This window comes from Symphalangus syndactylus, chromosome 5, assembly GCF_028878055.3.
Source record: "Symphalangus syndactylus isolate Jambi chromosome 5, NHGRI_mSymSyn1-v2.1_pri, whole genome shotgun sequence".
NCBI classification, from domain to species: Eukaryota; Metazoa; Chordata; class Mammalia; order Primates; family Hylobatidae; genus Symphalangus; species Symphalangus syndactylus.
The window spans coordinates 23331120-23346279 of record NC_072427.2 but is presented as its reverse complement, the minus strand read 5'-3'; the positions used below and the strand labels follow the sequence as shown (position 1 = coordinate 23346279).

Here is a 15160-nt window from a genome sequence, read left to right as displayed (position 1 = left end):
GAAATGTGGGTTCTAGGACTACTACCACATGCTAGAAATTACTCTGTCCTTGGGAAAGTGTCTTCACCTCTCTGAACTCCATTTTTGCACATGTGTAAAATCAGAGTAATACCCATCACAGAGTTGCTGTGAAGATTAAACAAAATCAGGCATATGAGACACCTAGCTCAGAAGTGAACTAGTTTCTTAGGCCTGGCATCAACTGAATGCTTCCCAAAGTAAAGCATTCATTGTCTGATGAGAACAAAATCTACCCTTCAGTCAAATGAGGGGTAATGGAACTCTTCCCTCCCAGCCTCATTCTGGAAAGAATAAGGCAAGTTAGGACCATGGGTAAACGTTCACACAGCCAGAAGGAAAGGGAAGCTACTGTCTCTGAATAAAAGAGATGACTTTCTGGTACATGTTGGCCTTGTCTGTAATTAGATGGCATGAGTCAGTGTCTCCATGGCCTAGTCTTTGGAGTATAAAACCAGAGAGCCACAGAACTGAAATCAACACATGCGTAAATCCTCCATCTGCCCACAACCAAGAACCACCACAGAAGTATTCACAAAGTGATCAACTTGCATATGGACCTGTTTGCAGAATGCTTTTATATCCTTGGTCTACACGTTTGGAGGACATCCTCACTGCATATGGCTGACTCTTGAGCGAATCCCAAGTGTACCACTAGTCTATTAGCTAGACTATATGCCTAAGATTACTAACTAAAAGCTCTTAAGCTAAAGCCCACTGCAGTGTGTTCTACATGGTGTTTTACAATTTTTAAATAAGTTGCCAACGTTTTGAAATTTGGAAGATTTTACCAAAAATCTTGATGCCAACTTTTCTTGGGAAAAAAAAAAAAAATTCCCACAGGGTATCAATCAATCAAGTGGAGCTGAATGATACTGGCCCTTATCCAGGAATTGGGGGAGGTATTCCATGAGTGGGCATAATTCACTCTCTAGTCCTTAACAGCCCCACCCAAACTTCCTCACTTATGCAGAGGTGTCAACACCATGTCAGCAATAATATTGTACTTAATAATCACATCTGACAGGTGTTAGAATAAGTAAGCTCTTTGGGGGAGAAATAAAGTTAGATATTTACCTCACAGTGTGTGCATACACATACAGCTTGCATTAAATATAAAAATTGAAAATATAAAATAATTGGTGCTAAACTGACAGTGATTTCTATTCCATTTTTGTGTTTTACTGTATATTCTATAACACATACTAAATTTTCTATAGTAAATATGAACTTGAGCCAGGTATGGTGGCTCAGACTTGTAATCCCAAAACTTTAGGAAATGGGTACAAGGCTTGCACCCAGGAGGTTGAGACCAGTCTGGGCAACATAGCAAGATCCCATCTCTACAAAAAAATGGAAATATATGTGTGTGTGTATATATATATATATATATATAAATTGAAATATATATACATATACACAATATATACTATATATGCAATATATATATACACATGTGTATGTAAACTTGCAAATTTATTAAAAATATTTTAAAAGATGAATTAGATAAAAACTTCAAAAGTTTAGCAACAGCAGTATTTGCTCAGATATAAAAAATGGCTATACAGTAGAAATGACAGCAGTATTCCTTTTGATGAATTTTAAATTATTAACCCATGTGAATCTATTTCTGTCTTCTATATCTGGATTCTAGGCCAAAGGATTCAAAGACATTACATCCCCTTAGGATACTTTACAGAACGTATATTGTTAGGAATACTTCCCAACAAGATAAATGTATGGTATTCTTGTGGGTGGGACACAAAGAGAGGTAAGAAACAGGCAAATAACAAAATTTAATAATATGATCCCAACATTTGCAGCAAATTTTGGTCACAAATGTCAAGATAATAGAGGCTCCATTTTCTCAAGGAAGAATTAGGTTCCTGGAAAATGCTAAGATAGTGTATGACCTTGATGGTTTTCAACATCACTTCTATAATGTACATGATTTATCTGTTTACCTTGAACTAGAATAAGACCCTATATTTCAACCTAAATAAAGATTTGACAATACTTTTGAAAGCTCGGTAAATTAAGAGTCAGAACCAGAGAAAGGGCTTAACTTGCATTTAGTACACAGATTCTCAAATAAGAGGGCATTCAAAGTGGGTGAGAAGGAGAGGAAGGCATGGTATAAAGAAAAGTCACCTGTGGAGTTTCTTCAACCATTAGGTTTCCCTCTTTTTCTCCCATCTAGGTTCCCCTTCAGACGTCCCACCTGTATAGCAGGAAATATCCCATTCTGGAGAATCAGTACTAAGATACAGATAAAAACATATCTCATCTCTCAGGTGGTCTGAGAGGATATGTCGCAGTCAACATTCCTAACTTCTAACCCCACAGGGCTCTGCACTGTCAAGTGTGCTGACTGCTCAGCCCAAATTCTCTCCTAGGCAGTCATCCCATGCTCACAAGAAACATTTTGATACTTTGTGACTCCACTCCAATCACCACTGATTGGACTAGGAGGTGACTAACCAACCCAAGCACAGCCAATCCATAGGTGCAACCTCTGTGATGGGCTGGCATGAAAAGATAAGCAGAGCTGCATCCTGCTCTTGAGCCTGTATGCTCAGAAACACAAGAGACTGAAGCAGCAGGCAACAGAAATAAGGTGAAAACAGACAGGATAATAGGGTAAGAAGTCAGGGCAAGGTGAATGTACAAAGATGAAGACATGACAGTAAGCAAAAGCTATGAGACAGAGAAAAGACACACAGGATAAAAGTGGAGATACAAACAGACACCCAAATCCAAGGACAACAGTGGTGTTCCAGAGGAAGGATCCATAAACTTTTACTGATGTGGTCTTTAGAGCTATCCTGGATCTAGAATGAAAATCTGGCTCTAATTTTTATGAGACAGCACTCCAGTAAGACTCCTGTTTTTCAATTTTCATGAATATTATTTCCAATATCATTTCACGTATATGCTTTCAATAATCTATCCCACCCAACCCAAACTAGCTTGTCTCTGGTCTGTGCAATCAAGAAAGCGTACCTGGCCAGGTGCAGTGGCTCCCAACTGTAATCCCAGCACTTTGGGAGGCCAAGGCAGGCAGATCACCTGAGGTCAGGAGTTCGAGACCAGCCTGGACAACATGGTGAAACCCCATCTCTACTAAAAATACAAAAATTAGTTAGGTGTGGTGGCACGCACCTGTAATCCCAGCTACCCAGGAGGCTGAGGCAGGAGAATCACTGGAACCCAGGAGGCAGAGGCTGCAGTGTGTGGAGATTGCGCCACTGCACTCCAGCCTGGGCGACAGAGCAAAAAAAAAAAAAAAAAAAAAAGGGGGCCGGGCACGGTGGCTCACGCCTGTAATCCCAGCACTTTGGGAGGCCGAGGCGGGTGGATCACGAGGTCAGGAGATCGAGACCATCCTGGCTAACATGGTGAAACCCCGTCTCTACTAAAAATACAAAAAAAAAAAAAAAAAATTAGCCGGACATGGTGGCAGGTGCCTGTAGTCCCAGCTATTTGGGAAGCTGAGGCAGGAGAATGGCGTGAACCTGGGAGGCGGAGGTTACAGCAAGCCAAGACTGCACTACTGCACTCCAGCCTGGGCAACAGGGCGAGACTGTGTCTCACACACACAAAAAAAGGTACCTAAAACAATCTGTGAGCAGCCAAGGTCACAGAGCTCAACAAAATAGAGTTCAGACCATTCAATTCCTAGGGTCCTATAGCAAATTTTCCTACAATACCTACACCAGAAAGACAAATGTGAATTGGAATGAGTGAATTTTATGGTATATAAATTAAACCTTAATAAAGTGGTTAAAGGGGTCAGGAGAGGGGGACTAGAGACAAAGCATAGAGCAGAACAACTAAAACTGACACCAGAGGAATCTTCAAATAAAAACACACTAATAATCTGAGTAAAGAAGAAGGCAGCCTTCAAATCTCTTGAAGTCTATAAAATGAGATAAGAAATGAATAAGAATGATCCCATTCTCTGGATCACAGGATGAGAACATACCCTTTAAAATGTGAGAATTTTTTTTTTTTAAAATGAAGTGTTACTTTAAACATTAAACACTGAGAATTCATGTGCCTAAGAGTTTCAAAACTGGTTTGGTACAACAGCCATGCCCCACAGAGTACATCTTTTGGTGGCAGTGCCAAATATATGACACTTGTGAAGGACGAACCACAAGTAAGTCCATTAGGGAAATAAAATTTATCTTTATTATTTTCTTCTAATTACAAAAATATACATTTTGTGTAAAATTTTCAAATACTACAAAAATAAATATTTTGAAAAGTGCAAGTTTTGCCATAATCATAGCCCCTGTAGAGAGCTACTGTTAAGGGTTTGGTAAGTATCCTTCCAGACACCTTTATCCGCATACATAATATATTTTTATTATCCAAACACATTCATATCTTACAAAGATACTCTGCAATTTGTTTTCTGTCTCTGAACATACATTTTCCCCTGTAAAATGACATATATATTAAACATTTTAACAGCTGCTGTTAGCAGCTGTTTTAACAGCTGCACAGTATTTCACTGCTTGGATGTATCAGCTTATTGAACCATTCTCCTATTGACATTCAGGTTGTTGGTATTTTTTTCACGAATACGAACTTTTTAGTGAATATCAGTGACATGTATCTCACACACTTACATGAATATTTCTGTCAGATAAATTCCTAGAAGTGTTACTGTCAAAGTAGCATCCTCATTTGAGGATAGCAAGCTGGTACTGATCATGGCAGTCTACTTTTAAGTAAATAAGACTCCAAATCTAACATGCAGGCCAGGCCATGAGGCAGAATAGTAAGGCTGAACCAGCTAAAGTCTTAGGGCTCCTGACTTTCCTTGTGAAGGAATCCATATAATCACCTGGTGAAGGGGGCAGGTGTGAATTGCCAGTTCTTCTGCCCTCAAGCCAGTCAGAGGTTTCCATCTGCATCCAAGCCTGGACAGCCTGACTCTGACAACAGATCATGTGGAGAGGCCAGAGTAAAATATGTGGAATATAAGCAAAGAAACTGAGGCATGCAATTAATTCAGAAAGACAGAGGAGGACATGAAAGATGTAAAGCTGTGTTTCTTTAAAACAGATAGATTTACCTGTTGCATAATGTAGTGAAATGGCACTGGATTTCATAGTGATCTGTCGGATCTGTTCATCTTCTCTGCTGTCCACGTACCTTAACTGGAAAAATGCAACATATGCATCTTCACTTCCCAAAGAATTAAAATGTAACATTAAAATTTGCTAATTTATATTTTTGTTTTAAATACTTAAATTCTTTATTTTTATTTATTTTTGTAGCAACAGGGTCTCGCTATGTTGCCCACACTAGTCTCGAACTCCTAGCCTCAGGTGATCCTCCCATCTCGGCCTCCCAAAGAGCTAACAGGTGTGAACCACCATGCACAGGCAATACTTAAATTTTAAACTATACAGCGCCTCTCCTTTTTTTTTTTTTTTTTGAGACAGTCTTATTCTGTTGCCCAGACTGGAGTGCAGTGGTGCAATCTCAGCTCACTGCAACCTCTGCTTCCCAGGTTCAAGTGATTGTCCTGCCTCAGCCTCCCAAGTAGCAGAGATTACAGGCATGTGCCACCATACCTGGCTAATTTTTGTATTTTTAGTAGAGACAGGGTTTCACCATGTTGGCCAGGCTGGTCTTGAACTCCTGACTTCAGTGATCCACCCACCTCAGTCTCCCAAAGTGCTAGCATTAGAGGCATGAGCCACCTCGCCTGGCCCTCTCTCTTTTTTTAAAGATGATGAGGGCATGGAGAAGTGAAGTTAGTTGAAGGGAACGGAACATGACAAATTGAAAAACATTACCACTAGGAACTCATAAATGTATTCAACTACTGCATACTCTCCCCAGAGTGTTGCTCATCCAAATATCAGCCATGAATGATGGGGCGGGTCAAGAACAACTTACAGACAGTAGCATTTGAGGGAATTCTTTCTAAACATCAAGAACATAGCCATTCTTTTCCTATTCATAAGCTCTTTGACAAATTCTGAGCAGAGACTGAAACAGAGGTCTCTAGAGGCAAGAGAAGTCTTTATTCCTTTCTCAAATTAATAGATTTTGAATATATCTTTTTTTAAAAAAGAATACAGTAGAAAATATTTGTAATATGACCATTTAATTGATAATTTTCACTGTAATACCCACCAATGAGGGTCTACATCTCATTTCCTAGGCCTTGCAGTGCATCAGTACTGACAGTGGTTTCGTTTAAATGAAGATCCCATCCCTTTCCAACTCCTTAGCCCTAAGCACCAGACTAACCTCCTCCTCCTTTCTCCAGAAGGATTTTCCCTTACTCTTCCTCCATTCTCTCCACTGTCAAACTTTTGAACAATTCTTAACCTTTCTATTTACTCTTTTCTTTCATTCAAAAGCACTGAGAATTATCTGTTGATATGAACTGCCACATTTATTCATCCACATTAATTCTGAAATTTTTAGAAAGGCTTCCATTTCCACAGCTCTGGCAAAATCAAAGTCCTAAAAGCTATCTATGATGTCTGGCCAAACGCAATAATCATTCTCAATCCTCACTTTTCTTGATTCCAGTGCAGCATGACAGTTACCCTTTGTGTGCATGTGTACTACATGCATATGTGAAATTCTTCCAAGAGTCTGAAACCTCTTAATTTACCTCCATCTCTCCTTAGATCCCACTGCTGGTTTCCCTTCACCTCTCCAACCTCTCCATCAGTCCTTCCTTCAAAAAGTCTCAGTCCTTGTCAGTCTTCTATAATGTATGTTTTTAAGCACTGAGTTGGTACGAAACGTGTAATACATAAATAACAACACAATGAACCCCTGTGTATGCACCATCCCGTTTCAAAAGGAAAAAAAAAAAGTTTGTTACTTTTGAAGTACCCTGTGCTCCCGGCTTATAGGTAACCACTATCTTGAATTTTATCTTGATCATTTCCTTATTTTCTTTACAATTTTTAAAAATGAGTGTGTCACTAAGCAATATATCATGTAGAGTGGCAAGTTTTAAGCCTTCTATAAGAATCATAATATATTATACTGTCACGTTTTCTTTGCTCAATATTGTTTTCCTGAGATTCAGCCATATTGATGTAATTCATTCATTTTTATTACTGTAGGACTTCACCTCACAAATCTACCAGACCCATTCGTCCATTGCATTACTGATGGACACAGAGACTGATTCCAGTTTTTTGTAACTATTACTGCGCTGATATGAACAGCTGTAGGTCTCTTGTACACTCCCTACCAGTAGAATTTCTGAGTTATTAAATCTGCACATCCTCAACCTAACTTGATATTTCCAAATTATTTTCCAAATAGTTGGACTGATCCACAGTGGAACAGTGCTTTTTTTGATTCATAACTTCAACAGCTGATATTGCTGGACTTTATTTTTTAAGATGGGTGATAAATAGCACCTCATGGTTTTAATTTACATTTCTCCTATTATTAATGGAATTAAGTATCCCTTTATAAGTTTCTTGTATTGGCCATTTAACATTCCTTTTCTGTGAAACTGCCTATACAAGGCTTTTGTCCACCTTTCTACTGGTTGTAATAAAGATTTATTTTGTTTTGGATAGGAGTTATTTATAATCTCTGAATATTAGTCCTTTGTCAATTATATGTGTGTTATTAATATTTTTTCACAGTTACCAGGCTTGTTTTTTCCGTTTCTTTCTGGCATCTTTGATAAATATGTTCTTAATTTTAAGTAGTTTATTAACCTTTTATAAAATTGTTTGCACATTTTTGTCTTAAGAAATCTTCCTTTAAGGTCATAAAAATATTAGCCCATATTATTTTCTAAAAGCTTTGCAGTTTTGCTTTTAAATATAAATATCTTAACTGTGCAATTGTTTTGTGTGTGGTGTTAAGTAGAGGTCCGATTTTTTTTTTCCACATGGATAACCAATTGCCCAAGAACCATTTGAAAGGTTCATCTTTTTCCCACAGATCTGAAATGCCAGCCTACTATTCTAGGCCTACTATTCTGAGCCATCAGTCAATTTCATGCCTCAGCCGATTCCAGGCCACAGGTTACAATACATCAATACCTTCATAATACGTCTTAGTTTTCTCCAATATCTTATAGGTTTTATTGTTATTGTTGTTGTTTTTGAAGAGATGGGGTCTTGTGCTATCCACCAGGCTGGAGTGCAGTTGCTGTCACAGCTCACTGCAGCCTCACACTCCTGGGTTCATGCAATTGTTCTGCCTCAGCTTCTTAAGTAGCTGGGATTATAGGCATGAGCTACCATGCCCAGCACAGGTACATTTTTTATGCTATTTAAATGGTTTATGTTTTTAGATTACTGTGTATTATCTATTTATTGCTCATGTATTCTTTTCGACAGTTTTCATATCCTGAAACCTGCCAAATTGTTACTAATATCTTAGCAATTTATCTACATTTCTTCTTCCTGTCTAAAATTCACACTTTTAATTTTTCTTTCCAGCTTTATCACTGCAGCTAGAACCTCCAGTACAATGTAAAGTAGAAGTTATAACACAATGAGCAGAAGGGTGTGATAGCCATTCTTGCCTTATTCCTGGCTATGAATGGAAAAGTTTTAACACTTCATCATTAAGCTCAATCTTCATTGTAGGTTTTTTATAAATATCCCACATCAGATTACAGAAGTTCTCTTCTGTAACTACATTGCAAAGAGGCTTTATCACGATATTGAATTTTACTACGTCTTCTGTATCTGTTGACATGATCATGATTTTCTTCCTTTAATCCATTAATATAGTGAAATTACATGTTAAACCAATCTTGAATTCCTTGGGATAAACTCGATTTGGCTATGAATAATCATCTTTTTATACTACGCTGAATTCTGTTTGTTAATGAGGATTATAATTTTTGCATCCATAATCACAAGGTTGGTATACAATTCTCCTGTCTTGTATTATCCTTAACAGACTTTTGGTATCAAAGTTACGCTATCTTCATATGATTTGGAGAATACTCCCCGATTGTTGGGTTTTTCTCTGCTATATTTTGCAACGGTTTAAGTAGGACTGAAATTATTTGTTCCTTGAATGTTTGGCAGAACTAGAGAGTAAAACCATCTGGGTCTTTTCTTTATGGAAAGATTTTTGCCAGCCAATTCAATTTCTTAAATGACTATAGAATAATTCAAGTTTCCTATTTCTTCTTGACTCCATTTTAGCAAGTTATGTTTTCCAGACATTTTTCCATTTTAGCACTTTTAAGTTTACTGGCATAAAGTTGTTCATTATATCCTATTATTACCGTATTAACTTCTGTAGCATTTTTCTTTCTGGGTATCACTTATTTCTGCCTCCTCTCTTTTCTTCTTGATCATCTTGCTGGTGTTTTGTCAGTTGTGTTACCCTTCTTTAAAGTCATTCATTCAAAAATATTTATTTATATATACTATGCTTTGTATATGTCCAAAGTACAGTGAGCCATATTAGGAACATTAGCAGGTGAAACGTGTCAAATGTTCCTCAGCAATGTCAATGAAAAGCAAAACAAAAAAGTTTTCTAGTCAGGACAATCAAAAATTGTCTATATTGCTGGTAATTTTTTACATTAATAAACTTTATATTTTTAGAGCAACTTTAAGTTCATGGAAAAATCGACTGAAGATTCCCACATACTCTCTCTTCCCACCAACACAGTTTCCCCATTATATCTATATTGTATTAGTATACGATGTGATACATTGGTTATAACTGATGAACCAATATTGATGCATTATGATTAATTAAAGCCCATAGTTTACATTAGGGTTCACTCTTCATTAGTTATGTTAATCTTATCCAAAAACAAACTGTGGCTTCACTGATCCTTTCTATAAAATGTCTGTTTACTATCTCATTAATTCATGCTTTATTATTTCCTTTCATCTACTTACTTTAGAGTTATTATACTTTCTCTGAATTCTCAAGTGGGGAAAATATAAGCATTTCATCATTTCACTCAAGCTAGTTTTTTTCAGCCTCCTCTAGATAGTGTCTTGGGCCAGCTTCCCTCCCAACCCACACATCAATTCCCAAATCGACCTTCAAGTCTACTGGATCTACCCTGTGGATTCAATTTTGCTTCTCCATCTCCTCTTCTCTGTTCTCTGTCACCTGATAAACCCTATTGATCATATCCTAAATTCATTATGGAAACGAATATATCTTTATTTTTCTACTGCCAAGTAAATTATTCCAAGCCCTTTCAGCTCATAGCTATAAATAAAGATCTCTTTAATTTTATTTTCTCAAACGCTATTTTCAGGCTAGGTGTGGTGGCTCACACCTGTAATTCCAGCACTTTGGGAAGTCAAGGCAGGAGGATTGCTTGAGCCCAGGAGTTCAAGATCAGCCTGGGGAACATGGCACAACCCTGTCTCTACAAAAAAAATTAGCCAGGTGTGGTGGCATGCACCTGTAGTCCCTAGTACCCGAGAGGCTGAGGTGGGAGGATCACCTGAGCCCAAGAGGGTGAGGTTGCAGTGAGCCGTGCATGATCACACCACTGCACTCTAGCCTGGGCAACAGAATGAGATCCTGTCTCAAAAACAAAAACCAAAAAGCCCACTATTTCCATCACAATCTTCAGGCATAAGCAGCTTTCCTTTGATACTTAGGTTAACTTTTAAGGTCTTTTATCATCTTATACATTCTCCCTGCCAGTGTGTTTTCTCTCTCACTAGTCTCTAGGCAAACGCTCCACTCAAAGCACAACACACAAATTAGCCTTTATCCATGTTATTTCCCACCACCTGATAGCTTTTCTGTCTTCTCCTCAAACCACCTAATTCGTTCACCCACAAAGAATCTTTTGCTGTGAAATCTTCCACAATTGTGTATCATTTGCTTGTTGCAAAAACTCACTTTTGCACTTACAAAATATTAATATAAAGCAATACAAACAGTAAGGAAGTAACTGTTTTTCTCACCAGCAATTTTATCTTGCAAAATGGATTGGCAGCTTTTAGATGCAAGAACTATGTTTTAGACCCTTTTGGATCGCTAAAGAACACAGAAAATGGGTTGGCCGGGCGCGGTGGCTCACGCGTGTAATCCCAGCACCTTGGGAGGCCGAGGCGGGCGGATCACGAGGTCAGGAGATCGAGACCATCCTGGCTAACATGGTGAAACCCCGTCTCTACTAAAAATACAAAAAATTAGCCGGGCGTAGTGGCAGGCACCTGTAGTCCCAGCTACTTGGAGAGGCTGAGGCAGGAGAATGGCGTGAACCCGGGAGGTAGAGCTTGCAGTGAGCCGAGATCACGCCACTGCACTCCAGCCTGGGTGACAGAGCGAGATTCCATCTCAAAAAAAAAAAAAAAAAAAAAAAAAAAAAAGAACACAGAAAACGGTTCATCACATTCTTGACAGCTAATACTGAAATGCGACAAGTATTTATAAAACAATAACATACCCTGTCTGCTAGGTGGCTGGAGATGATTCCATTGCTAGATATAAGACAGTCAGCTAGAGTAGTTTTTCCTGTTAAAACAGCAACATCAATTCAAATCTATGTCTTTCTAAAAAGGGGTCATGGGATGGATCATACCTATAGATTTAAAATCTGGTCCTAAGAATTGGTTTAGTAAAGATTTTCTATTTACCTATGCTAGGTGAAAAAGACAAAAGAGTTTGATTAGACTCGAACAGACTATCGTCTGGAAGGACACAGATGCTAGCACTCTACAATGCTGTAATCTTATCTCCAACCCTGTGGATCTAATCAACCTCATCTGAAAGTTGTCAAGCAACTTTTCTTAAAGTAGAGAATTTTTCTTAAATTGAGGCAGACTTTATACAGAGAAAAACACACTTTTCCGTGATAGGACAAACCACCAAACCAATCAAAATATAGAATACCTGATGAGTTTTACACAGTTACTATAATTTGTCCTCTAAGAATTTGATCAAGTTTATCACAATTACTACATCAATTATCCCATATCCAGAACCATGACCATGTTTATCAAATTAAGCCCCTGACAGCACAGAATGACAAAAAGCAGTAATTTTTTTCTCTGAAAGGCATACTGGGTAAAACATCATCAATAAACAATTGAACATACTCTTCTGCCATACTTCCCCATGCATGGCCTCAGCTGGAATTTGCTAGTTCAACTGTCTTAAGAAAATACTTATTTATCAAAGAAATTCAGGAACTTTACCCATATCTCTTACTGTTTGTAATACAGCCCGTGGAGGGCATAAACTATAACAACCAATGAAACCTAGTATCCAAATCTAAACATAGGAATCTATTTTATAGCAAAAGAATCTTTGTATATATTTCTAGTTACCTTTATTAAACAGACTACATACAACTAAAGTCTATGCAATTTTGTGTGGTATAAACAGGTGATTCTGTTTTGCACACCTATGTTTATTGCGGCACTATTCACAATAGCAAAGAGTTGGAACCAACCCAAAGGTCCAACAACGATAGACTGGATTAAGAAAATGTGGCACATATACACCATGGAATACTATGCAGCCGTAAAAAATGATGAGTTCGTGTCCTTTGTAGGGACATGGATGAAACTGGAAAACATCATTCTCAGTAAACTATCGCAAGGACAAAAAACCAAACACCGCATGTTCTCACTCATAGGTGGGAATTGAACAATGAGAACTCATGGACACAGGAAGGGGAACATCACGCTCCGGGGACTGTTGTGGGGTGGGGGGAGGGGGGAGGGACAGCATTAGGAGATACACCTAATGCTAAATGACGAGTTAATGGGTGCAGGAAATCAACATGGCACGTGGATACATATGTAACAAACCTGCACATTGTGCACATGTACCCTAAAACCCTAAAGTATAATAAAAAAAAAAAAAAGAATGTTATGGGTATGCATAATTACTACAACTGGGTTGGAGTAAGCAAATGAGGGTTTTTTCCTTCAAGATAAGTCTTTATTGCACTTTAGGAACTTCAGCAAAGCTATGGAATCTCTGTATAGTTCAAACCAGAGACCAATCAGTAGGAGAACTGAAGATATTTAACACTGTGTTATCTGTCTGCCATGTAAATATGTATTAACATATAATCCTAGAGCATCATTTTCCTGCGACCCAATAAAGCTGAATTTATTCTAAGTATATCAAGTATATACCTCCCTAGGAAATAATTATCAAGCAAGCAGGAACTTTGCTTTATTCATAGCGGTATCCCTAGGACCAGAACAACGCTTGTCATATAGAAGACCTTCAGAAAATACTTGTTGAATGAATGAATCACAGGTTTTCTAGGATAGTACCAGTTTAACATAATTTTAAAGAGTACATTTAATTTGTTACACCCCACTGAATTTTCACTTGATTAAATTCATAAAGGAAAAAAAAACCTTTTTATCAGCCTTCACGTTCTCAAAATGTGAGCAATAAAATTATAAAAACTCATGGAGGCAGGGGTTACTCACTGGATTTGTACTAAAACTCATTCTCAGCTGGCTTCACTTGTAAAGTGACCCACTATCTTGTCTTTCAGTTTCCATACTCACATCACTTCAGCTCGTCCATCAATGACAATAGCCACCTAATCTCTGACTTTGGATCCATCCTAAGCATGTCTACCAGTCTAATCTTTCTCATGTTTTATTTGATTACATCATTCCTGCTGTATGTTTTCCCCCAAAGGTTCCCTACTGCCTAATAGGAGACGTTAATAATCATTTTCATGGTGAAGCATTTACGTTCCCTCTCATTATCATCACATTTGATCCTATAGCTTATAAAGTGGGTATAGTCTTCATCCTGTTTTACAGATGCTGTATACTGAAGCTCAGAAAGGCAAAGCACGTTAACTTGAAAATGGAAATCTGAACTCAGGTTGTCTAACTTCAGAGCTGGAGCACTTAACTCGTATCCTAGTTCTTATGAGATATGACTCAGCCTGCTTCTTCACCTCGCCGACTAGTCCTTCACCTTTAGGATGGTAAATAGGCTTTATTTCACATGCCCATCCCAATCACTTTACTATGGCTACCTAAACTACGAAGGGGTTTGAAATCAAGAGGAGGCTTAGCACGAGGGAGCGCTATGGGGTTACAGCAGTATCGGTCAGAAGCACACACACCACGCATTGGCTATCTCTGCCTTTCCCAAATGCTGGGCTTTGACCACTTACATTTCCTTCTCCCCTTGATGACACATTCCTACTTGTAATGATTATCTCCATTTGTCATCTTGAGCCCCCTTCAAGTGTCATCTCTAATACTAATTATGTTGTGAGGCCTTTTCTTAACCCCTCACTTCCTAATCCTCTAGTTCTCCCAACATTAGAGTCTACTTTTTTCTCATGTTTGTCTCATTTTGCTCTGCTCCCCCTTAAATCCTCCTCTACAGCTCCAGCCTGGGCAACAAGAGTGAAATTCCGTCCTCCCCCGCCAAAAAAAAAAAAAAAAAAAAAAAACCTCCTCTACAGCTGGGCTGGTGCCCATAAATCTCCACGTTCTGACATACTTAGCAAAATATCTTGAGCTTAACAGACGTTTGGTAAATATCTGATGAATTAAATAGGATTACATACCACAAACTCTAAAGACATGTCAAGACTATAGACATTTTATATGTAAAGCCATTTCAGAAACAAAAAATTCAAGTTCTGGTTTAAAAAACAACATGACATACTATATAGAAGAATGCTACTCGCTAGGTAACCGTGTTCATTTCAAATGCTTTATAGCAAAGCAGGCTTCCCTAACATCACAGAAAACTTAAAGGAAAGACTTGCTTCTTAGCAAACACCACCCTCAGCTGCCCACAGCTTCACTCCACTGAGACATACAGAGACACACCTCCCTTATTTATCAAAATAAGCCATATAAAAGGATTCTTACTATGGTCAACGTGAGCCAAAACACAAATATTCCTGATGTTGGCAGTGTTTTTCTGGAGTTGAATCATCTTATCCAAACTGTTGAGCACCATGATTATTTCCTGTGTCTAAAAATTAAATATGTATTACAAATGGCCCAGAGGCTAAAGGTCGGGGCAAAAAAAATAATAATAATAATAAACGCTGGGAGGTGGCAAGGCTTCTCAAACCCCTTAAACCAAGAACCCAGTGAATGTTTATTGATGAGATAGACCACCGAGGCCTAAGTCCAGTTCGAGCACTAAAGTCAGTATCCTACCACGATTATAC

General features: G+C 38.2%; 1 pseudogene; it reads right to left on the bottom strand.

The window, feature by feature from the left end:
* The window catches only part of LOC129482150 (elongation factor-like GTPase 1), a 97414-nt pseudogene that overhangs the window by 81519 nt on the left and 735 nt on the right, over window positions 1–15160 (bottom strand).